General features: G+C 35.6%; 1 pseudogene; it reads right to left on the bottom strand.

Annotated features, from left to right (window-relative positions):
• Positions 22511-25171, bottom strand: Gm9027 (predicted gene 9027; annotated as a pseudogene).

The following is a 26934-nucleotide window of genomic DNA, read 5'->3' as shown; positions in this document are numbered from 1 at the left end:
TTGTAATTTATATGTGCTCTTCTTATAAAGAATCATATTCACTGCCTAAGTTATTAGAATGTAAAACAATGCAAGAAATAGGCCCAAAGAGTACTGTTTTGTTTCTACAAAAGCCAATTTCATTATGGTTTTGCAACTCAGAAAAAAATACTTTGAAAGGAAATTCATTTAGCTTTGTGAACTCAAGACCTCAATTTTCACAGGTAAATAGAAAGGCACGTTGACTAACCTCCTGAAGCCAATCCACTTATATTCGACATGGCGATGCTTGTTAGAAAACATTTCATGGGCCAAAAGACCCTAAACAGCAGCAGTATTTGTGTTTTTCTCTTCCAGAGAAATATTGAAGTAATGATATTAAACAAGCCCTAAAATGATTTCACAATGAAGGAATGAGTATGTACATTTACTGTCACTATTAAAGAAATCCTAGCGAGAAGGATACAGCCTTCTGAGTTTCTGAAGCATAACAAAAACTCTTTAAAATAGCTATTATTTTTGAATACTGTTATTTGCACAGGTATCAAAATATTAAATTGGAATAAAGTTTTGGATAGAGCCATAATTTGAACTACTTAGGAATTTCTAAGATGGGAAAAATTCAAGTCGAAAGCATAACATATTGTGTACTTTGTCTTTTCTACTTTGTGTCATTACTCATCTGGCACCAATTTCACTAACACTGTCATATATAGAGTGACATATGAAAGAGTCAGTTTGAATTAGACAGAAAATTATGTCATGCTGTGTTGAAAATAAGTCTCTTGAAAATCATGGGGATCAAAACAGTGCTTAATGAGTGATCCAGCAGGATAGATTCTAGCACTGACGCACATAAAAATACACAAGTATTGACATTATAAATTATAAACACAAACATTCTGTATTTTAAAGTGTAAGAAAATAATTTTAGGGCCAAGTAGATGAAAAATATGCATTAAAATTGCCAACACTGATAAGCAGTTGATATTATATAAAAGGAATTGAAAAGTACTTGTTAAATCATTGAAAAAAAATAAATGGGGTGCAATGCAAAATGTTTTAAAGCAGAATAATTGACTATCTTTAAACTAGAAATTAATCAAAATATGGGTTAAAACTATCTCTGACAGCTTTTCTGCACCAAGACTCATACAGTACTCTACAAGTGGGTTAAATCCTCTTTGTAATTTACTTGAAGGGAGAAATTTTCCTTTGGTTATTATCAAAAATTTAAAAAGATAAATAATAATTATATGCAAAATTGCCTGTGCTGTATTATCAACTAAAAATTCAGATTTACAGTACATGTATGAAAGTCATAGGCACTAGTAGAAAACATACTATTATTTTGGAAAAAAAAACAAAAAACAAAATATCAAACCCCTTCCTATATGTCTTATACATACAGATCAGTTCAAGTTTTGCCTTCATCAGACCAGCCTCTATGATATTCAATTGATATTCACTTATACAGTGACTCACGATTGGTTAATTTATTGACAATAAATAACTGTGAATGCATAACACTAACAGCAATGTCAGTAGTCCATCTTCTCCATCAAGGTACAAGGAACATCTCAAAAAAGTGTCTTAAAGATGGGATGACTAGGGGTTTATCTATTCTGTTGATTTTATCAAAGAACCAGATTTCTTTTGGTTTTGTTGATTCTTTGAATCCTTCTCTTTGTTTCTTTTTGGTTGATTTTCGGCACTGAATTTGATTATTTCCTGCCTTTTTCCTCTTGCGTGTGTTTGCTTCTTTTTGTTCTAGGGTTTTCAGGATGCTAATATAGAATTTCTCCAATTTCTTTACCTAGTGCTACTCTTAGCACTGCTTTCATTATGTCCCGTAAGTTTGGGGATGCTGTGTCATCTTTTTCATTGTATTCCAGGAAGTCTTTAATTTCTTTCATTATTTCTTCCTGACCAAGTTTCGTTGAGTAGAGAGTTGTTCAGTTTCCATGAGTTTGTGGATTTTCTGTTGTTTTTGCTGTTACTGAAGTCTAGCCCTAGCTTGTGGTGATCTGATAGGATATGTGGGATTATTTCAATCTTATATCAGTTGAGGCTTTTTTAATGACTGTTTACACGGTCACTTTTGGATAACGTACCATGAGTTGATGAGGTATATTATTTTTTTAGGGTGAAATGTTATATGTTACATGTTAAATCAATTTGGTTCAAAATATCTATTAGTTTTACTGTATCTCTGTTTATTTTCTGTTTCAATGGCCTGTCCATTAGTGAAAGGAGGGTGTTAAAGTCTCCCACTATTATTGTGTGGGGTATGTGTGTTTTGAGCTTTAATAAAGTTTCTTTTATGAATGTGGGTACCCTTGCAATTGGGACACAGGTGTTCTGAATTGACTTTCTCTTGGTGGATTTTTCCTTTGATAAATATGAAGTGTCCTTCTTCATCATGATTGATAACTTTTGGTTGAAAATCTATTTTATTGGATATTAGGATAGCAACTCCAGCTTGTTTCTTAGGATCATTTGCTAGGAAGAGTTTTTCCTGGCCTTTTACTATGAGGTAGTATGTGTTTTTGTGATTGAGATGTGATTCTTGTATGCAACAAAATGCTAGATCCTGTTTGTGTATCTAGTCAGTTAGCTTATGTCTTCTTATTGGCGAATGGAGATTGTTGATATTATGAGATATTAAGCACAGATGATTGCTAGCGCCTGTTATGTTTGTTGTAGTAGGTGGCATCACGTGCATGAGATTCTCAACTTTGGCTTTGTTTTGAGATGATTAATATCTTGTTTGTTCTTGGGTGTAGATACCCTCTTTGTGTTCTTACTTTCCTTCTAGAATCCTCTGTAAGGCTGGGTTGGCACATAATTACTGTTTAAATTTGGTTTTCTCCTGGATTATTTTGGATTCGCCATCAGAGAATTCTCAAATGGCCAAGAAGCACCTAAAGAAGTGCACAAAATGCTTAGTCATCAGCGAAAAGCAAATCAAAATGACCCTGAGATCCTACATTACACCAATCAGAATGACAAAGATAAAAAGTCTCAGGTGACAGCACATATTGGGAAGAATATAGAGAAAGAGGAACATTCCTCCTTTTCTTGTGGGATGGCAAACTGGTACAATCCCTCTGGAAATCAAACGGGAGGTTCCTCTGAAAATTGGAAATAGATCTGCCTGAAGATCTAGCAGTACCACTTTTGAGAATATACCCCAAAGATGCCCTGCCATGCCACAGGGGCACATGTACCATTTTGTTCATAGAAGCCTTGTTTGTGATAGCCAGAACCTGAAACAACCCAGATGCACCACAACAGAAGAATGGATACAGAAAATGTGGTTCATTTACATAATGGAATACTATTCAGCTATTAAGAATGAGGGAAGTAGCCGGCGCACACCTTTAATCCCAGCACTTGGGAGGCTGAGGCAGGCGGATTTCAGAGTTCGAGGCCAGCCTGGTCTACAAAGTGAGTGCCAGGACAGCCAGGGCTACACAGAGAAACCCTGTCTCGAAAAACCAAAAAAAAAAAAAAAAAAAAAAAAAAAAAAAAAAAAAAAAAAAAAAAAGAATGAGGGAAGTCAGGCGGTGGTGGCTCATACCTTTAATATCAGTACTTGGGAGGCAGAGGCAGGCAGATTTCTGAGTTCAAGGCCAGCCTGGTCTACAAAGTGAGTTCCAGGACAGCCAGGGTTACACAGAGAAACCCTGTCTCAAAAAAAAAAAAAAAAAAAAAAAAAAAAAAAAAGAAGGAGGACATCCTGTGCTGGAGAAGTGGCTCAGAGTGGGTAGGTTAGTGAGCAGGGGGAGGGGGATGGAATAGGAGGTTTTTGGAGAGGAAATGAGGAAAGGGGTTAGATAACATTTGAAATGTAAATAAAGAAAATGTCTAGGAAAAAAAAAGAATGAGGACATCTGAGTTTTGCAGACAAATGGATGGAACTGTAAAATATCATCCTGAATGAGGTAACTCAGACCCCAAAATACATGCTGGTTATATATTCACTAATAAGTGGATACTAGCCAAGAAACATACAGAATTCCCAGGACACAATCCACAGAACTCAAAAAGGTTAACAAGCAGAAGGGCCCAAGTGAGGATGTTTCAATTCCACTTGGGCTGGAGAAGATAGCAATCACAGGGGCAAAGAGAAGGAGGGACATGTGTGGGAGTAGGGAGAGGGAGGAAAAAGAGGATCATGATCAGATATTTGAGGGAAGGGAATAGGAGTTCCTTTAGGGCTAGCAGAATGAAAGGAAACGGGCAACACTAAAAAATAGAAGGTCAGGGGATCTTCTAGAATGTACCAGCGTTCTGGAAGGTGAGAGACTCTCAGCACTCAAGGGGATTAACCTTAGGTGAAAATACCCAACAGTGGAGAGGGAACTTGTAGAATTTACCTACAGTAGAAAGACAGAGCATCAAGTAGAGAGATAGGGTTGCCATCCCACGGGGGGAGGGGGGGGATCAACTCTGATCAAGAATTGTTCCTGTCTAAAAGAACTACAGGGATCAAAATGGAGAAGAGACTGAGGGAAAGGAGGTCCAGTGACTGACCCAAATTAGGATTCAGCTCAAGGGGATGCTCCAAGGCCTAACACTATTACTGATGCTGTGGTGTGCTTACTGAGAAGAGCCTAGCATGGCTGCCTTCTGAGTGCCTCGAAAATCAGCTGAAAGAGTCAGATGCAGATACTTATATCCAACCAATAGACAGAAGCTGGGAACCCTTGTGGTTGAATTAGGACAAGTCTGGAAGAAGCTGAGGAGGAGGGTGATCTCATAGATAGACCAGCACTCTCAACTAACCTAGACCCCCAAGATCTTTCACACACTGAGCCACCAGTCATGCATCATATATCAGATCATATGAGGCTCCTGACACATATACAGAAGAAGACTGCCTGATCTGGCTTCAGTGAGAGAAGATGCATCTAACCCTTGAGAAGCTTGAAGCCCCAGGGAGTGGGAAGGTCTCGTGGGGTTGGGTGAGTGGGGACATCCTCTTGGAGACAGGGGAGGAGGAATGGGGATGAAGAACAGTCAAAGAGCAGACCAGGAGGGGGATAAGGACTGGATTGTAAAAACATTAAATAATAATAATAATAATAATAATAATAATAATAATATAATAAACATTTTTAACACTGTAGAAAAAAATTGGATGAGCCAGAGTTCATGGAAAAGAGTTGTAGAATTGTGTTTTATGGAGATGACAGGGCAGTTGACATATATTGTGGTTGCCTAAATATGAACTGCACAACATTAAGCTAGTAAATATCATAAATACGGAAGTGGTTCATGGGCCTTATCTCCAACTAAGATCATTGAGGAGTTGCAGAGGCATGGAAAGGCAGTTCTCTACACTTCTGTAGTATATTGCTGATGGTCCAGTGAATAGCTTTCCACCAATGAGCATATGAGCAGCACTAGTTGGACACAGTGGATTATTTTAAATGTAAAAAGGAAAAGAAGAGGAGAAGTCTGGAGGGTGATGTTGGTCCAGGAGGAACTGGAGAGGGAAAATATAAGGATGTGTGCATATGCTCTAAATTCATTGAATTCTTGCATGATTTATCAAAAATTAAAAAAATTAAACTATTCTCTTATAAATCGTCATGTTGGCTCTTTTCATTAATATTTATTGTCTTAGATTTTTTTGGTGTTGTGATGACCTCTGTGACCAACCAACCTAGGGAGAAATGCTTTTTTACATCCACATTACAGTACATCACTAAAGGAAGCCAAAGGTAAAACCTGTAACAGAGACTGAAACAGGAACAATGAAAGGATAGTTTGTTGGCATATTCATGACATTCACAGAAAAAAAAAAAACAAAAAACAAAAAACTCATTCAATGCAGTTCCACCTTAGTGGAGTAGTATTTTCTTCAAATAGCAGGGGTTTCCTGCATTAATCATAGAAAGTAAATGCCCCATAAACATGCTTACAGGACAGTCTTATAGAGGAGTTCCTCAGCTACCTTTTCTGCCTTCCATGCAACACCATTTTGTGTTGAGAAAGACTATGTATCAAATTCAATAAAAATACTCAAACTTCAATTATCAGCTATGAATTGATATCAATTGTTAATAAAATTATTACCAATTAAATGATCAATTATAATTTTTCTTTGACATGGTTATGATAGACGAAAGTTACTGCAAGGGTATTTTCCTTCATAAACATTAAATCTCTAGTCATGAATTGAGGAAGGCCGTTTACATCATCCTAGATAACAACCACTCTGGAAATCAGTCTGGTGCTTCCTCAGAAAACTGGACATAGTACTACTGGAGGAACCAGTTATGCCACTCCCAGGCATAAACCCAAAAGATGCTCCAACATATAACAAGAACACTTGCTATGTTCAGAGAGGCCTTATTTATAATAGCCAGGAGCTGGAAAGAACCCAGATGTCCTTCAACAAAGGGATGGATACAGAAAATGTGATATATTTACACAATGGAGTACTACTCAGCTATTAAAAACAATGAATTCATAAAACTCTTAGGCAAATGGATGGAATCATAAAATATCCTGAGTGAGGTAGCCCAGACAAAAAAGAAGACACATGATATGAACTCACTGATAAGTGAACATTAGTCCAAAAGCTTAGAATACCCAAAATGTAATGTAACAGAGGATGGCCTTATAGGACATCAGTGGGAGAAGAGGCTTGATGCCCCAGTGTAGGGGAATGTGAGGCCAGGGAGGCAGGAGTGGGTGGAAGGGTAGGGAAGCACCCTCATAGAAGCAGACGCAGGGGGAATGGGATAGGGTTTTCTGGAGGGGAACCTTGGAATGGGGATAACATTTAAACTGTAAATAAAGAAAATATTCAATAAAAGAAAAGAAAAAATAACATAGAACTTCTATTGTTTTGATAAAGCATCAGGACAATAGGAACAAGGGTTTGGTATTCTGTTTTTTCCTAAAAAATCTCTTATGAATGTCACAATCACATATAAAGCATTCTGATTTTTAAAACTCCAAAGTCAATGAAAATTTAAAGTCTTATACCATCTTCTTAAAACATCTAAAACCAAAGCCCATTTCAAATTCAAAACTTTTCTAAAAATGCCATTCTCTCTAACAGGTCCAAAGCCTCTTAACTACAGACTTCCATGAAATCAAAGCAAAGATACATATATTTTTACTGTAAGTAGGAATAGTTGGTGCATACACATAATCAAATCAAATCTAAACCAGTGTCTAATACTATAAAACTCATTGTAATACTTCTTGCACTCATGATCTGTTCAGTACAAAGGGCCAGGGTTCATTCCATTTCTGTGGCTCACGCCATGCTCAGAACACATAACTTGTATTCTAATCTCAGGTTAGCTCTACTCTACATCTGATGCTGTCTTGCTGATCATAACATAGCATGGGCATTTGTGAAATTCTGAGGTTCCTGTGACACATGGGCTGTACCTTTGCTCATACTCTTCCCTTGGCTCTCTTTAAAATCTATGACTACCGTATGCTGCCTAGCCTCGACTTCCCTCCATGACCGCTTCAATCCCAGTGCATCTCCAGAACTGTAGCTTCAGATTTCTTAATGGTCATTCCTCATTTTTCCTCATGATCACTTCATGTTTGAATGCTACAACCAGTTGGAAGATTCTTACACATTTCCAAACTCATCAGTCAGCATGAAGTTAAAACATAACCCTCTCTGAATCATAGCTTATGTATGCTAACCCTGAGCAGGTACATTACAGAAGATGCCACCATAATCACAATTTTTTTCTCAGACCTGGTTGACCATTATTGATTGTCTCAAAAAAGCAACCATTTCACTGTAGATGTTCTGGTCTTTGTTAACTAAGGCTAATGAATTTGCAATAGATGCTTATGACTTTAGATAGACTCTTCCCCTTCCCCTTTCTCCCACTATCCCTTTCTATACACCTATTTTGCTCTTTCCTCAAGGCACAGCTTCTATGTCTATTTGTTTTTCCAACTGTGTGTTTGTGTGTGTTCCTAAATGCATAATACAAACTTCTCATTCCATGTAATATTACTTGTGTGTTTATGATTTCAGGGAAATGCTATACCCATCAAGTGTCATCAACATTGTTGCCTAAAAGGGAATGTTACAATGGCGACATCCATAGATACATTAACATATTAGATGGACATCTCATGAAATCTTAACCCTAGTAGCAGAACCACTTTTTTTTCTTAATTCATAACATGTATCTATCTCATTGAGCATTTAAGGCACTCTTAAACTTTCCTGTGAACTTCATAAATGAAGCCTCCATCCTTTTCATCAATCCTGGCCTTATTTATCACTTAAGTTTCCATCATAACATGTTACAGTTCTAATTACAAAATGATTTTGTAGTTCGGAGTTCCAGAATTGATCCACATACCTCTCCCAAACCAGAAACAGCTCTATCACATCAGTAGCTCCTGTACCTGCTACTCTTTTTTGCCTTAGTTAAAATTTCTTTTAAGAAATCACTGATAAAATATCATGGTAAAAATTAAATGGGGGGAGAATCAGCTCATTTACTTTATCTATCAGTGAGGAAAGTGAGAGAAGGAACTTAAGTTAGGAACCCTCCTTGTTTACATTGTTCCTCATGGCTTGCTCAGCCTTCTTTCTTATACAACTGAGGATGGCATAACCTATGGCACTATCCACAGTAGGATGTCCTTCCCATATCAGTCATTAAAAGATATGACAGACTGGCCTATAGGCAAATCTTATGTAGGTCTTTTCTAAGTTGAACACTCCTATTCCTAAATGACCCTACCTTGTATCAAGGTGACTTAAAATTACACAGCACATTAACATTAAAATGAGCTTCTGGTTATCCCTCAGTGTTTGTCCCTGGAAAACTAGGGTGATTTCATCCTTAAGTGGCAAAGATTATGATGGTTTAATGCAAAGGATTTGAGAAGTGATTAAATCTAGGTAAAGTATTATTATGTACTCAATGATTGTGGCAGTGATTTTTAAGGGCAAGAAACCATCAGTTGCTTTCCATGTGTTTCTCTACATCTTTGGATTAAAAGAAGCTACCATGAGCAAAGAGTCAGTTACAGGAAACTGAGTTTTCTAGTCTTTAAAACTTTGAATCAAAATATCCTTCATAATTATAACCTAGAAAATATGTGACATAAGGTTACAAAATAAAAAAGAGAGAGACATCAACAATGCATGTCAATGTATATCCATCTTTCCTTTTACCTAAAAACATTGGCATCACCTTCTATAAGCAAGGAAAGGCTACAGTGGATAAGTGGATAATGTTGCAAAATATAAGGAAATAAAAAACAACTCTGCTTAGGACAATTGGCATCAAGATCATAGGATTAAATTAACATAAAAACAGAAGTCAATCGAAGCTAGCTCTTGAGAAGACCATAGTTATGTAGGCCCTATGATTTGGTGTTAGAAAGAATTTTTACTAGGAATCTACATTGTACTGATGCCATGGAACTGTTTCATGTGCTGCTGCACATTTACTCTCTTAATTGTGAAGTATTTGAACAATTGCCCTTTCTAGAAGTCGGGGTAGCTTCTTCTGGCTGGCCTAATACTTCATTCTAAGCAAAACAAACAAACAAACAAGCAAACAAACACGTGTATCTTCAGCTTACTTTCCTCCTATGTTTTTTTCATGCAAACTTGAAATCAATTTTCAATATTTTTTCTTTTGTTTCTAATGCTTCATGAAAAAATGTCTCATTTTATGTACCTTCAAGGAAAGGAGATTTTAAACAGGCTGAGTCAAGGATTAGGAGTCCAGAAATGGTTACAATATAGCAGATGGGGACAGGGTGGTGTGAATTAAGTAGAAAGAAAGAAGGAAATGCTAAGAAAAACATATGGGAATAAATATAATATCAGAATATTGTATGATTTGTAAACTGTGATGTAATTAAAGCAGTTAAATACTTTGCAGAAGAAATCTATGGTATATTGTTTGGACTTTTTTTTTCCTGGATTTTGCAAAATTCATTGGACTGTTTCTATATCTAGAAATCTGATAAACAGTGATTCAGAATCTATGAGTTTCCCATAAAATTTACAAAAATATCAATATGCAGTGACAAAATTATTTAACAAAGGAAAAAATATCAAGGCTTGATATTATTCATCATTTTTATCTGAGAAAAGGTACTATACCAAAATGTTCCTCGAATTTATGTATAGCTTTTTTTCCAAGTTGCAATTTATTTTCTATACATCTAATTGCTTTGCTGCACAGAAAATTCAGAGAACACTCTTAAGAGAATTTTAACATTTGATAGTTAATCAGGGTGTTCCTTTTCAGTTAAACTCACATCAAAGCTTTTAAATACAATATCGCTTCTGATTCTGTCAGGCCTCCATCAAATAGGGTGCTGGCAGCTCTTGATTGTTTCTCTTTATATTTAGTTTCAAAATTACTCATTCCCTCCCCTTCTCCTTTTGTGTATTTTGGAATATCCGTGCAAATACCTGAAGCTGTAAGCTGGGGCAGTGAATGCTTTATCACTTGTTCAGGAGATCTTCTTCCCCCTTAAACTTCCTTTCAAGCAATCAATTTGTCAGATCAGAGGCATATCTTTGGTGAGAGCTCCTCTGAACTGAGCTGACAGGGTTAGGCCAGGGTCAGCAGTCTGATAAATCAAACAAAAAGACAACTTCAAGAACTATAGTGGAGACGACTGGGGATTAGCACAGATGGCATTATCTGCAAGTTGACATTGATAAAAAAATATGTATTTGTAAGAGGTAGTTTGCAAGATTCCCTCTGCCCAATTCTTCTATTCCTGTCCTCCCAAGTGACATTCAGATTAATTAGAAAAGTTAAAAAAAGAAAGTCTCATAATCCATTTATCTACCAAGTGGTAAGATTCAAAAATTAAATCTTGATGTTCCTCAATAAAGAAGCTTAACAAAGATTAAGGGTTATCAATCTCTCTGTAAGCAATGAAAATGCGGTGACCTTAAATGGGACGGCAGGAAATGATGCAGATGTACAGGCACACACTTCGTTGCAAATGCTTCAATATATCAATGCTAGTTAAAGTTAGATATTTACTTACAAACCATAAACCTTAAAAATGAGGATACATTGATTTATAACATACATTTTATTAATGACAAAGTATGTTAAACAGTTACATCTAAATTTATTTAATTAAAACAGAAGTGATAAAGAACATGAATAAAGCAGGGAATTAGATTTTCTGCTTATAAATATAAAAACAAAAATAAAATACTCTTAATATGGGCATATATAAATAAGACATACTGTCTTCTTTATAACTACACTGTCTCAAAATACAAAAGAAATGACTAAGTACAAGAAAGTATTTTAACCAATAGAAACATGATATTCTGTATAGCTCAAACACACATATAAAGAAAATAACATCACCAATAATAAATATCTGGAAAACTTTAAAAATACGATTACATTAGTGAATGAGGGCACTGAAAAATTACTGAAATGTTTTCTAAAACACACCAAAGAGATGGGATGAATAGGGGGGATTTGAGAAGAGTTTGGGAAGAAAAAAAATACATAATCAAACTATATCATATTAAAATTTAAAAATATATCAAAAGAGATACTGTCTCTAAACCATCTGTCTCCATCAATACTCAAGACCATAGTTGAGCACTAAGAAAAGAAATCAATTTAGTAAACTGATGATAAAAATTGCTAAATGACATTTTATAATTAATATATATGAAAGAAATGCAATAACTTACTCCATAACATGACTGTTTTGCTTTTTATTTGTTGAACTATGATTTCAAAGCAAAATTTAATAAGTAAACATTATGTACTATATAAAATTATTCTACTGTATAGTAATGAATTACAATATATTTAATGCAAAAGGCAACAAAGAAAATAGAGATAACTGAAAATAACACTATATTGTATTTTACAAGGCTCTGTGTATCATTCTTTTTAAATGTTCTATACACTGAAAGTTGTAATTGAATTTTCTAGATGCTATAAATTTTCTAAAAAGAGGCTCATTGTGTATTCTTGTTTATTTATTTTATTTTAAATTATTTTATTTACTTATACTCCAATTATTGTCACCCCCATTGGCCTCCCTCCCACAGTTCCTCATCCCACTCCTCCTCTCCCTTTCCTCTAAGAGGGTGATCTCCCCCATTAAGAGCTCCCCCTTCCCTGGTGCCTCAAGGCCCTCCAGGATTAACTTAATCTTCTCCCACTGAGGCCAGACCAAGTAGACCTCTGCTATGTTTGTTCAGGTGCCTCAGACCAGCCAACGTATGCTCTTGCTTTGTGGCTCAGTCTCTGGAGCTCCCTGGCGTCTGAATGAGAGACTGCTGGGTCTTCCTATGGGGTCATCATCCCTTTCAGCTTCTACCATCCCTCCCCTAAATAAATCATAGGTGTCCCCAATTTCAGTTCAATAGTTGGGTGTAAGTATCTTCTTTAAGTCAGCTGCAGGTAGGGTCTCTCTGAGGACAGCCATGTCAGGCTCCTGTCTATAAGCACATCCATAGGATAGTAGTGTCAGGCCTTGGTGCCCTCCCATGAGATGGATCCCAAATTGGGCCAGTCATCGAACCTCCTTTCCTCCAGTTTCTTCTCCACTTTTGTCCCTGTACTTCCTTTAGACAGGAACAACTCTGAGTCAGGAATTTTGACTGTGGGTTAGTAACCTTGTTCCTCCCATTCAGGTCCTCCTTATCTACTGGAGGTGGACTCCTCAAGTTTCTTTTTCCCATTTTTGGATATTTTGGATAAGGTCTCCCCGAATAACTCCAGAGAATGTCTTATCTCTCAGGTCTCTGATGCTCTCTAAAGGATGCCCCTACCTCCTATTCCCTGGGGCTGCTTATTTCTATTTAGTCTCTTGGACCTCTTGGCTTCTCTCCTGTCCCCTCCTCCCCACATATGATCCTGTTCTGCTTTCACCTCCCCTCCTCTCTCCCACCCAGGTCTCTTCCTCCCTCTGCCTCCCTTGATTATTCCCTTCCCCCTTCCTATGTGGGATTGAAATCTCCTCACTTGGGCATTTCTGCTTGTTACACTTCAGTGATGCAAGGGTGTTTCAACATATGAAAATCCATAAATGTAATACACTATATAGACAAACTCCTGGGGAAAAAGTCACATGATCAACTCATTAGATGTGGAAAACCTTCAACAAAATATAATACCCATTCATGTAAAAAGTCCTGGAGTGGTCAGGAATTCAAGGCACCTACATAAACATAATAAAAGCAATACATAGCAAACCAACAGTCAACATCAAATTAAATGGCGAAAAACTAGAGGCCATCCCACAAAAATCTGGGACAATACAAGGTTGCCCACTCTCTATCTGTTCAATATGGTACTCAAAGTTCTAGCTAGAGCAATTAGATAACAAAAGGAGATTGAGGGGATACAAATTGGATAGGAAGAAGTCAAAATATCACTATTTGCAGATGATATGATAATATACATAAGTGACCCCCAAAATCTACCAGAATACGCCTACAGCTAATAAACAACTTCAGCCAAGTGGGAGGATAAAATTGACTCAAAGTGTTTTAAATGTTTGTTTTTGCATAGACTATAATGAATATTTGCTTATGTAAAATGAACAAAAGTGGATTAGAGAGTGAAGGAATGGCCAACCAGTAACTGACTCAACTGGAAACTTATCCTATGGGCAAGTACCAGTTCCTGATCCTATTAGTGATACTCTGTTATAATTACACTCAAGAGCTTAACATAATGGCCCTATAAGAGTCTCTACTCAACACCTTATGGAAACTGATGCAAACACCCAGAGTCAAACATAGGACAGAGTTTGGGGTCCTTATGAAAGAACTGGAACAAGGATTGAAGGCCCTGAGGGTGATAGGAACCACACAGGAAAACAGTGTCAACTAACAAGGACCCCTGGAAGCTCTCAGAGACTGAGCTACTAACCAAAGATCACATGCAGGCTAGACCAAGGGTCTGTGTATATATGTATCAGAGGGCTGCCTTATCCTTCCTCAGTGGGAAAGGATTGAGTAATACTGCAGAGACTTGATGCACTAGGGTGGGAAGATACTGGGGAGAGGCACTCTCAGAGGAAAAGGGTAGGGTGACACTCTGTGAGGAGGCATGAGGGGCAGCATTTGGAATGTTAATTAATTAACTAATTAATTAATTAATTAAAAACATAAAATATATAATCAAACCTGCTCTTTCAGGGCTCAGAGGACTATGTAGAAGAGGAAGATGAAGGATTATAAGAGCCACAGGGAATGGGTGATCCTAAGGATCACTGACAGAAGCACATATGTAAATCACAGAGAAAATATGTATATGTCCACACAAGTTCAAGATAGAAAAGTCTCAGTACAGAGAAAGAATGGGGGACAGGAGCTATCATCCTTAATGAAAAAACTATCTTCAATTGGCATCTGTTTGCAAAGCAAAATTAGATTACTGCATGGAATCACACTAGAACAACATTTACATGTAGGCCTCATGCCTAGAAAGAGAATACAGTAAAACTCAATGGTATTTTTGGTAATATTTTGTTTCATATTGCTGCCTTCATGGATTTTTTCTGACTAACCTTTTGCTTTTGTGCCTTTGTTATTTTTGTTCTTGTTTTTATGATATTCAGTGCAGTTCCAATTAATTTAATCTTCTCATGACAGTGCATACCTAAATGCATACCACTTCTTAAGTTTTTAATTACCTTTGTTTTCTTAAATACTGTTCAAAATATTTAACTAAGCTGGGTGGTGGTGGCACATGCCTTTAATCCCAGCACTTGGGAGGCAGAGGCAAGTGAATTTCTGTGTTCGAGGCCAGCCTGGTTTGCAAAGTGAGTTTCAGGACAACCAGGGCTATACAGAGAAACCCTGTCTCGAAAAACAACAACAACAACAACAACAACAACAAAGAAAACATTAGCTAAATTTTGAAATTATTATTGTTAGATATTTGTTTTATTTAATGTATGCCTGATTTCCTTGACTCCACCCTAAAAGTCCTCTCACAAGTGTCTGCTTTTGTTCCCTTTCAGATTCATGGCTTCTTTAATTTTTATCATATCTATCTATCTATCTATCTATCTATCTATCTATCTATCCATATGTGTATATATATATATATGTAGTCAGGGCTACAGAGAATCCCTGTCTCAAAAAAAAACAAAAGAAAACAAACAGGCATCTAAGGGATAATAATAAAATACAATATGCTATTATAAAATATAATAAGAAAAACTGAACATATCAAAATAAGACAAAAACAACAACAACAACAACAACAACAACAAAAAGACACCAAGAAAAGGCACAGGAAAGAGATCTAAACAGAAAATTCTGAATAGAGGAATTTCAAATAAGTAAGAAATATTTAAATCAATGTTCAACATTCTTAGTCATCAGGGAAACAAAAATCAAATCCAATTAGATATTTCATCTTATACCTTTCACAGTGCCTAAGATCAATAAAACAAGTAAAAACTCATGCTGGGCAAAATGTAAGAAAATTTACCCAATATGGCAGAATATAAGGGGCACCTGCAGTCATTGCTGTTACGAGTACAAACTTGAATATTCGGTTATGGCTGTTCCTTAGGGAGATGGGAAACGATGTACATCAAGATCCTGCAATATCACTCTTAGACATATAACCACGAATGCTTTGTCCTACCACAGACATTTGCTCAAATGTGTTTGCTGATAGGAAACAACCTATATATCCCTCAATATATGAATAGAAAAAAAATGGTACATTTACACAATTGAATGTTATTCAAATGTAAATAAGATTAATGATTTAGCTTTGTCTTCAGTCCTTATTTTTACATATACTTAATCTGTGATTAGTATAGTTTAATATATTATAGATAAACAACATATTTCAAAATTAAGAGACACATTGTTTATATGACCATAATTATTTAGAATTAATGATTTTAAAACCAGATTGTATATACCTAAAAAAAAATCAAGAATGCCTGTTCTGTGGTGAAATATTTTCAAAGTCAAAGTGATATGTAAGAGTAGGAATCTAATGATAACTGAGGTACTTAACATAGAAGATACAAATATCACAACTTCATCTTACTGTTCTCATCCTTAGGAAGTATGGGAAGTAGCTTTGTGGAGTTTGATCATCAAAGATGTCTTTTACTGGTTTATATTAAAGTTCCTTTGTAGACAGATCATATATCTCTGCTTTAACTAGAAATTTCATATGACAGTTAGTGCATTTTCTTCAAATGTGAGTAACACTGAACCTCACTAGCTTTTACAATAGTAGTATAGAGAACTGGATATATATTTTAAAAGTCTACAAAGACATAAATGATACAATAATTGTCCAAGAAAATGTGTCAATCAGTTTTACTGTAGGAGTACATGTCAAAGGTAGGAGGAGAGTTATTTGAGTGGGGCTAGAGTGGTAAAAGGAAGGGGAAATGCACTTCCATCTTAAGTAAAAATATATTACAATTAGCATTAAAAAGAACAACAAAAATAATAATATTGGCTTTTTCTCAATGTTTTAGCGTTATGTAATCTCTTTATATGATTCCTTCCAAAGAACTGAATGATCCTATTTCCTGAGAGTAAAGACTGTCATTTATCATATACCTGAGCCACTTATTTTCTTGATGTGCTTTTAGATAAATCATCACAGTTTAATTGATTTTTAATGAATGATGGTGTGCTAATCCAGAAAGAATAGAATGCAAAAAGGCATTTGGTCATCATTCATCAAAACTTTAATGTGGCACAGATCCACATAAATTTTATCTCCAAATCCCTCAAAGTATTATAAGAAAATGGAACAAAATTTAATTTTTTTTTCTTTTCAGCTCTTTATATACCTTTGTAATTAGTAGGATGGTATTATAAAAGAATAATGTTGGTCTAGCAAAGTGGCTGTAGTAGATGATATTCTAATGGTCATGACCTCACTAGTCCTGGAAAGATAGTTACGTTTTATTACCAGCTATGCTGGTTTCTCATGTCAAGTGGTCCTGAAATCCAATGAGACATTTTATGGTTCCTAGAGATATGTGGATAACAATTATTGTGTCTTTACAGATACCTTGTCATGCTTTTCATTGTCTTAGTTCATAGGTTTTGCCACCGGGTATGAATGTTTAATTGCTTCTCTCTCTCTTGGCAGCTAACAGTCGATATATAGAAGCTGAAAGATTGAAACTGGGTCCTCTCGTAAAGAAGCCAGTGCTATTAACCAGAGCTAATTCCCTATTTCAACTTTAGACAATTGTAATAGTTAAAAATTCAAAAGAAAATTATAGTGTTCCAAATAAAATAGAATTAATGTAAATTTTCATGTTTATAAAATTTGTTTGGAATAAAGATTTATTGACACAGAAACAGAACCAATTTTCATATTGTATATGATTGTACAAGCTGTGAAACAAACTGTAAGATGTTCAAAACCAAAAGTATGAGTTCATTATCTCTTTATAGTAAGTTTTCTGAGCACTACATAACTCAATCTGACATGTTCCGCTAAGGTTCCGGGTATGCTTTGTGTTATAAGCAAATTATTTTATACTGGAATAATAAATGTCTAATCAAATGGAAGAATTCCATAATTTGGCTGTTTAGTGCTATTGAAACCAAATTGGTTTTTTCCTGTATTATCCAACAAAAAGTGATAACAGTTTTGCTCATAGATTATCAAGGAAATGAGATTTCATACAACCCCAAAAACCAACCACAGAGTAACCAGTTTTTTTTTTCCTCATCAGATTGTTCATTTCTTTCTTCATAAGGCTGAAAAAAACTTTTATAAACAATGCAATACTGAATTTAATGCCTAACTATAAATCAGGAAAACCACTCTAATATAGTTGATATATATAGTCAGTTCTGGTGTTTTACTCATTGTTGTTGGGAATTCTCAAACCTGACTCATGTGTTTGAATACCTGCTCCCTGTCTGATGGAACTGTTTGAAAGGATGAGGAAGTGTGGTCTTATTGGAGGAGGTATATTCAGGTTTGGACCATCCTCAGTGTGTTGCTTCCTTTCTCTTGTTTGTGATTCTGGAATTGAGCCGTCTGCTCCTACTCCAGGACCATGCCTGCCTTCCTCTGCTATGCTCATCACTATCATGGGTACGGATGACTATTCTTCTGAAGTTATAGCCCCAAATTAAACCTTTCCTTCTCTCCTTTGTCTTGCCCTTTTTCTTTTATGATAGCAGTAACGATTACCATCGACTTTGATCATATATTGTATTGTTCATTTCACTCACAGCCACAGGATATAGAAAATGCTGAGAAGCTACAAGGGAAAATGAAAAGAAAGTTACATGATGATAGGACAGAAGGTCATGCTAATTACTAAACACATTGTTCCTCCATTATGGCTTGAATAAAGGATTCAACATCTAGATCTTCTTTTGTGTTTACACATTGGTTTCCATTTGTTTCTTAATTATGTATTCTTTGATATATTTCATATATGTCTACTCTCCACTTTTATTATCTTCTCCCCTCTCAGTTCTTCTAGAATGCTAGTTCTTCCAAACATATCTTTGTCTTATTTTCTTGTTTTCTTTTTTTAAATAACTGTATAAAGTACAGAGTTTAGATAGGATCTATTTTCATGTTCATAGATACAGGGTTACTTACTGGGTTATGGACAATCTATCAGTGTTTATATTGGTAAAGAAAGGTATATTCCTTTCCAGAGCAGCCTTTAAAAATCAATAGTTAAATAACATAGGGTGGAGGATCATAGGTCCCCTTCTTCCGTGCTGGAATATGAGAGGCTTGACCTATTATAAATGATATGCTAGTATCCAATGCTCTGTGATTTCATGAGTTCAGTGGCTGCATCACATGCACTCTGCTCTATCTACTGGTCTTTAAGATGTCCTAGGTCCTGGACCTTCTTCATGATATCCTACCTGAATTAATGTCTAATATCTAGCATATATAGTTAGTGCACTAAACACAGGATGGAGGGATACCATTCTGCATGAGACAGCTATACCTATTAAAGGTTCTTCTATTGGCAGAGTAGATAAGAATATTGTACTCAGAATATTTTATCTTCGGTGTAATACCCTTTTAAATTGACGTTATTTATTTTTTGATTTTTGAAAATCATATTGTTAAAATTCAAAACCAACTCAGCAGGATTTAGAAAGTAGAGTTATATTAAATATTCCTAGCACACAATATCACAGTGCTTTATATTATATAACTGGTGAGCCAGAAATATGAATGAATAAAAATCTATATCTTCATCTGTATGAAAATATATTTCACCATATTATGATATAAGATTGCAGTAAAAATAACATTTTTATGATTGATTTTGCAATAAATAAGTATCCATGAATGCCAAATGTGCACATAGCTCTAAGTCACATTTACTGTGTTTACATTTTACTCAAACACTTTCTAGCTATTTAAATTTGGATGGGTTCCTTCACAGAACCAAGTTTAATTTTTCTTTCACTTATAAACTTAGAAAAATATCATGTAACCTTTTTATTTATTGCACAAATTAAATAAAATACTTTACTGAAATTGAAATGTGTGCTCCAAAGAGATGAGGCATGCTATTATGTAAATATTGAGGTATTTAACAAATTCGTTAGAAGTTTAGTTAAATATTTGAATAACAGTACTAGCAACTTGGTATGGTAATTTAAAAATGGCTATATATACATCATTGTAATATATTTTATATATTCTATCATATTGTACATATGTACACTCCTTGAGTGCCTAGCTATTTAGCTGGGTTTGTGCTACATTATAGGTAGGTATGAACCTTAACAGAGGGAACCAGGATAGTTTACAGAACCTAGAACATAGATTCCTGGATAAGTTGCCTATGTGCTTTTGAGACTGCTTCTTGAAACTGCCACATGTTTCCCAAAGCTTTGTTGCAGAACAGGCTACTGAAAAAATGTTCCTTCTGGTTTTTAATGAGCCCTTTCTTATAATGCTATGCATTGCTTTTTGAACACTGAATCATTAACTTGCTTTTCGTCTGGTTGTCAGTGGGGATATTTGATGGTACTCACCAGAAAAAAAAATCTCAGTTAGAGAGTCTGGCTCTCATTTTTTGCCAATATCTATCTATACAAGCTGTTCAGACTCACGATTCCTCAGTTATGATTTGCTAAGTGAATAAACCATCTGGCTAACTTAAGTTTTTATATGACATTCATTTTATGATATATCACAATATCTAGTACTCCAGTATACTCCTATGTGTACCTGACTTAATTTCTCTAAGAAAATATAACTTATACTACAACAGTAAAGCTGTCTAAATAAGGCCTGAAGAAAATCAATATATACATTACACACACACACACACACACACACACACACACACACACACGTGAACATGGAAGGTAGTACTCTCACTGGGTCCCATTGGTTAAAAATAACTGCACATAACTCATTATGTTATATTTTAATGGCTGCTGAGAGATGAGCAAAATGTTGTCTTAGAGATGAAGGCTTCAATATGATGTCCAATAACAAATGATGAGTCTTGAAGTTATAAAGATACAAGCAACACTCAACGGGATCAGCAGGCTAAATTTATATATGCATGTGTGTGTACATGAGTCCATGTCAGTGAAAAGCCACATAGCAAATATATCATAATTAGTATACACAATAAAATTTAATTTGAGAATAATTATATTAATAATCAAAAGTTGCCATGCACCTAGATGAAATCCAAAATATCCTTATATTACCTCTAATCACAAATGCATTATAGTGAATAAAACATTTGTACCAAATTTAAAAATAAAAAAACATAGCAATCAAAAATTCACTTAAGAGTATCATTTAGTTAATCATCTATATAAAGTTTTTATATTCCTGATAGGGATAATTGACATCCCATAATTAAGGTTTCTGCTGCTATAAACAACATATCCAAATGCAGCATTGAAAGGGAAGAAATGATCTCATATTACAGTAATTCGTATCACATCTCTCAGATACTACTCCAACTTAAAGCCTTCAACCTATCACTCAAACAACCCTGATGGTGTCTTTAATTCCTTTGAAACTTCATGGGCCACGCCCTCCATTCTCTAGTTTGCTCTCACCCAGCCCCATGGCAGTCTGTAATTCTTAGGAATCCAGATTAATGGGCCATTTTTATTTTCCTGTGGTTCTCTATTGGGAGGATACCTCTGAAATGTCTTTTATAAGGTTATTTAGATATTGTCCAATAGGAATAAACATCCATTATCCCAAAGAGAACTAATACAAACTTTATAGGATTTTCCTAATTCCCTTTTTTCAATTTTCTATTCCATTTATCTTAGTTACTCAGGCCCAGCCCACTACTTACTTGTCATGGAACGCTGTCCACAGTGCACAACATGGGTGTGTCTTTGAAATACCTTCACTTGTGAGTACAGGTGGGTGACTGACAAAGAAGTGGGATAATTAACATCCCACAGTTTTCCCACAGTTAAAGGCACAATGGTTGAAAATACCCAGTTGCTCCTTATGTATATATCCTTAGTTAATTCTTTTTATTGTAGATGTGCCCAAGACTTCCCTCCACTCCTCCAGGATTCTTAGACTGTTTGTTGTTGCTGGGAGAGAAATTTTCTTCAACAATGTAGTCACTCATACATTACTCATGTTCTTGCAAGTACCAGTAGTTAAAAACATGGCTGCACTGTACTAGACACAGGTAGAATTATTTTACTGCTCTACATGCATCTGATGCCCAATCTGATATAAACACACAGTTTTTTCTTTGTTTTTTTTTCTTCTTTTATGTTCATGGAAATGGTGTTTCTAGGGTTACAATATAGGGGGAATAAAGTGAAAATAGATAGATGCTAATATACCTTCCCAAAGCTTGGGAAATTTTGCAAGAATTTGGAAGTATGGAGGAAGAAGGTGAGGTAGAAGTTATAGAAAGTATTTAACTAGTCTGAAATTTAATACACATTAAGAGAAATTTCATGGTACAACATGTTTCTGGGAGTCCAGAACAGAAAACTATAATAATCCAAAGATATCATTCATTTTAACAGTTTGAATTGGGAAAGATTTTACACAGTAAATTAGCAATTTTGTATATCCTTACTTAGAAGGCTATGTAAGATGGGATAAGAAGTTATAAGTTTTGTGGAAGCTGAGAAATAGAATAATCTATACCTTGGAATTTAAGCCATATGTTAAAATTTTCTCATACTGGCCTAGCACTAAGAATTCAATAATAAACAGGAAAAAATATTGTCTGTATCTTTAATAATCATAATATATAGTCTTGATATTGATATTTTACTTCATTTGCAGGTGATACATAAAGTATTAGATGCCACAGATAATAATTGCAAATTACACTATGATCCAATAACACATACATAAATAGATCCCGTTCTTTTGAAGTTTTATATTCTACATTATTTAAGCATTCTAAATTTTCTAATTTTATCTATCTTTCCATGTATTGTTTTATTAATATTTTAAATCGCTGAAAATGATATTTAGAGATATTCGATATATCTGTTTTTATCATATAGCTTATATAAGGTCTTATCTTTTTTTTTTTTTATTTTTCTAATAAGACTAAATTTATTCAATACCCTAGAGTAAAGTTTTGATTATAAGTATCCAACAGTATAAAAAGTACAAAACAGATCTGTAGATTTCTAATATATTAATACAAAGTGCATGACTACATACAGTACATCCTACAGGCAGAGAGTGGAGGGGGAGAAGGCTGTGGTTGAGGTCTAGTAATAAATAAATAAATACAGAAGTAGAGATGATCCATCAAAGTATATTCTACCACCAATACTGCAGCCAAAATGTACAAAAAAAAAAAAAATCCCATGTCAAAGTAACGCAGGAGAATGGTAATGGCTGGACTCTGTATTACACCAGGGTTGTGGAGAAATGGCCCACTCATTGGGCTGTCTGTGCACGTGGTAGCTTGTACTAGGTAGGTTTTTCCTAAAAGGAAGAAATACACAATGTAAAACTATAGGATGCCACAAACTGTGGCTTCTCCTTGTTGTGAAACTCTAAAAGACTTTTTAAAATCCAGTTTCTAAAATAATCATGAGGAACAGAATACTAAGGCAGCCTCGTATACCTCCTCTACGAGGTCTCAAGTGGCACTACTGTTTTTCCTGAACTCTGAGAAGAGGCAATTAGACAACTTCAGTTGGGTTCCACTGAGAAGCCAACCGAATCATTGAGATCTAGAGGTGTGGAGCTCCATTCAGTTTCTTGATGTTAAGAAGCCAACCCAAACCACCAACTTAGCCTCAACACACAACTCTTCTCTTCTAGTCAACTTTAAATAGTGAGAGGAAAACAACGAAAGAACAAAACCCCAAACCCTAATAAGGTCTATGACAAGGCAAGAACTACTCTATAGATAAAACCTCCACAAAGGTCAACTGAGGTAATCCAGAGCTAGAACTGAATCATGTGGATTTCAGTGAATCCCCGACAGTCGTGTTAACACCAATGTCAATTATTTACATACTGTAAGCCCTCTAAGAAACGTGTCCCAAGCAGCATCAACTGTGCCCCGTGCATCCCCAGGACTCACACATTCTGATGAAGTGGTTTCTAACCACGTGCTCTCTACTTTGTGGTCATGCTTTGGGACTATCCCTAGTCAACCTTGCCCATCCTAGAGGCAAGGCCTTCCCCAGAAGGAGATCTGGTTCTGTTTTACAAGATCCACATAAAGTCTTTTATCAATATGAAGATAAAGGGAGGCGACACGGTGCTACTTGTGTGTTCAGAAATTGTTTCCTCCTTCAAGCTATTTGCAGAAAGCTCAGTCTGTCCTGCTTAATAATCAGTAGTACAGGTCTGACTCATTAGGACCTGGCAACGCCTTAGCATTTACAAATTTTAACTACCTTCTAGGGGCAGGTCATGCTACTGAGTTATGACAAATTATCATGAGGGAAAACAAGTGTAGCCAGCCATTTAAAAATGCCCCAACCACTGCCTCTCCACAGAAAGACTAAACTACATATGGTTTATCACACAACAAATCCCATCTCTGTCCCCTGAAATTCCCCTAATTCCATTCATTAGAGGGGATTTAAAAAAAAAAAAAGACTTAAAGAGCACTTTACAGCAGCATTCAGCTTTCCTATGAAATACTCAGCATCTTAAATATTATGTACACTTCTTTTTCTTGCAGTAAGCTAGAGACTGGCTTCAGAGTTTGTTGGATGAAGGGTAAGGACAGTAACCCATTAAAAACTATTCTAGAAAATGTCTTTTGGCAGAATAGCAGGTATCCAAATTAAAAATAGGAGGGTCAGTTTGTTTTGTGGTCTTTTCAAAGTTTAAAACGCTCTTTGCTCCCTTCTAAATGGACCTCAGTCACCACTCCTGAGTGGAGATGGGCAGAGGTGCCGGCCCCTGCTCCTCGGGCTTCTCGGCAGCTGCTTTCTTACTGCTGCAGCAAGGCTTGAAGAGATGAGTGTCGATGAGGACTTCCCCAAAACGGCCTTTATAGATGATCCCACAACATATTTTCTGTCTTTTCCAGTAGGTAAGATCTAAGAAGGAAAAAACCGGAGTTCTATTAGAGCTGGAAGCCATCTCTGTATCTGAGCCCTCATCTGACTGGTTACTGTAGCATGGAGACTGGGCTGGAGAGGCACTTGAGGTGGTACTGTGAGCATCAGAGTTGTGGCGTTTAAATTCCTTCTGCAGTTTGCTGATCTGGTTGCTTTTCATCCTGTTTCCAGATAGAGTTTTCACTTTCTTTGGTTTCAATGTTGTCTTTAGACTAGGGCCTGCTCTTGCATCTACCACGTGATTCCAGTTTTTTTTTTGATCCTGCCGGCAACTTCTTCCATCTTTTCACAAGCAGCACACAGGCATTACAGATGTCTCCTGAGCGAGTCTCATGCAACCCAAAACAGCTCTGGAAGTCCTTTTCGTAACGTTTACTGTCCGTGAACCGTGAGCTGGAGGACTTGGCTCTGCATATACAGCAGCCCTCTATACTTCGGTACATCTTTGGCTTGTGAAAACCAAACATCTTTTCTTCTGGTTCAAAGCTTCCACGCGCAGCAGCGTCCCCACGGTGCAAACTGCACCAGGCCAACCTCCTGCAAGCACTCCCTCCGCCAGCGCCGAGTCCAGAAAGATTGTCTCCAGCAGTTCTTCAGTTGCTACCGCGAACGGAGGTATAGATTCCGCTTTCCCTCTGCGCAGGCGCGGCTCCCATAAGGTCTTATCTTATACTTTACATCTCCCCAAACAGATATAACATTCTCCTAAGCCTCTCATAGAAATTTTGTCTTGTCTTGTCTCTTCTCTTTTGAACCTTTACAGTTTTCTTTGATGGTGTTTCTCATATCAATACTCTTAACTTAAAAGTAATATTGACCATGTACCTTAGAATAAACTTTCAGATATATTTTACTTACTTAATTTAAAAGAATACTATGCTAAAAATTTTATATGCAACAACTTTTTCTTCCAAGAGACATAAAACCAAAATAAATATCACTTTTTCTTTTGTCAGTCATTAGGAATATTTTTCAGTTATATATTTATATTTCAAAATACTCTATTACGTATGTAAGCAGGATTCACATATAGAGTATGAATTTATAATATTTTCATACTCTTGAAAAGAACCTGGATGTGCTTCCTGAATAGAATATTCTCTATATATCAAATTGACAAATATCTACTTACTTCTGTTTATACTCAAACACACCCTATCTTTCTCATCATGTGTGATGTTTTGGTTTGTTTTAGTTTTTCCTATTTTTCTGTTGATATTTATAAATGTTTCTGCAAACTCTCATACACAGTGTGCATTGTAAGATACTGGTTTTCTCATCACTCTACATTTTATCCACCCTTCTATAGAGTGTTACATTACTTCCAGCTGGGATACCTCCAGTACTTTCTCCCATTTAGATGCAGAATCAGTCTCTAAAGTAATATAAATGCTTACATAAATATGTATGCTATGCACCAATTTAAAGGGCCTAATTTGGAAATAAGAATATGAAATACAAAAAGAAATGTATTAATATATTTTTATTCTTGCTGAAGATGTAGTTTAGTGACAGGGTGCTTTCTAATAAGAAACTAACTTTGGTTCCAACAAAAAAAAATTCTCAGTGATTTGATATTTAGAAGGATATTTTTACATACATCTTAAAGGGGTCCTTAAATGAAGATGTTTATCTTCATGATTCTTGTGAAGGTTCAATGGGGTGACATTCGTTAATGGCTGATAATTTCACATGGAAAGACAGTTGATTCTGTTACTTGTTATCTTCTTCCATTTATAAATTTCAAATTCTGAATTATGCAACAAGGCCCTAAGCAGTTTGCCACTCTGTGCCTGGATATATTCATTTCTACTAGGAACATTTTCTATATCTTCATAATTGTTGGTTAAGCCTAAGTTCTGGTATGTTTCCTTGTTATTGTACAGATATTACCATATGCAGTAGAAAAAATGCATTTCATGGGGACAAATTAAATATTATTTCCTCAATAATGTCTTTCTTCCTTGGGTATTTCTGTATCTCTGTGACTATATTTAATCTGTTTTTCGTTTATATCATGACACTCCCTACCCTTTTTTCACAAAGACATTGAAATTTATTCTGGATGAGTGAAACATTAAATAGAAGAAACTCAGTGAATCCCTGATCTGAAACTCATCATGGCACAATTTGACAAAGACATCTCTTCCTCTTTGTTAATGTCCCACATAGTTTGGTTATATTGTACATATTTTCATTTATTTCTTTTACTCTTCTTATCACTCATAGAGATAATAAATACTATAATGTATTTCTATAACTTGCTGCTCACTTTTTCTCTGCTAAGTATTTATGCATTTCATCCTCCTACTCACACTTATCCCTCTAACTTTAGTTCATGAACTATTAACTATCGCTTTCTTTGATTCTCCAATCTAACAACTAGCTAGTAACTACAGGTGACACTCTTAGATGCA

The sequence above is a fragment of the Mus musculus genome, chromosome 16, assembly GCF_000001635.26.
Source record: "Mus musculus strain C57BL/6J chromosome 16, GRCm38.p6 C57BL/6J".
Taxonomy (NCBI): domain Eukaryota; kingdom Metazoa; phylum Chordata; class Mammalia; order Rodentia; family Muridae; genus Mus; species Mus musculus.
The sequence above is the reverse complement of the archived record's forward strand: the minus strand, read 5'-3'. Positions and strand labels throughout refer to the sequence as shown.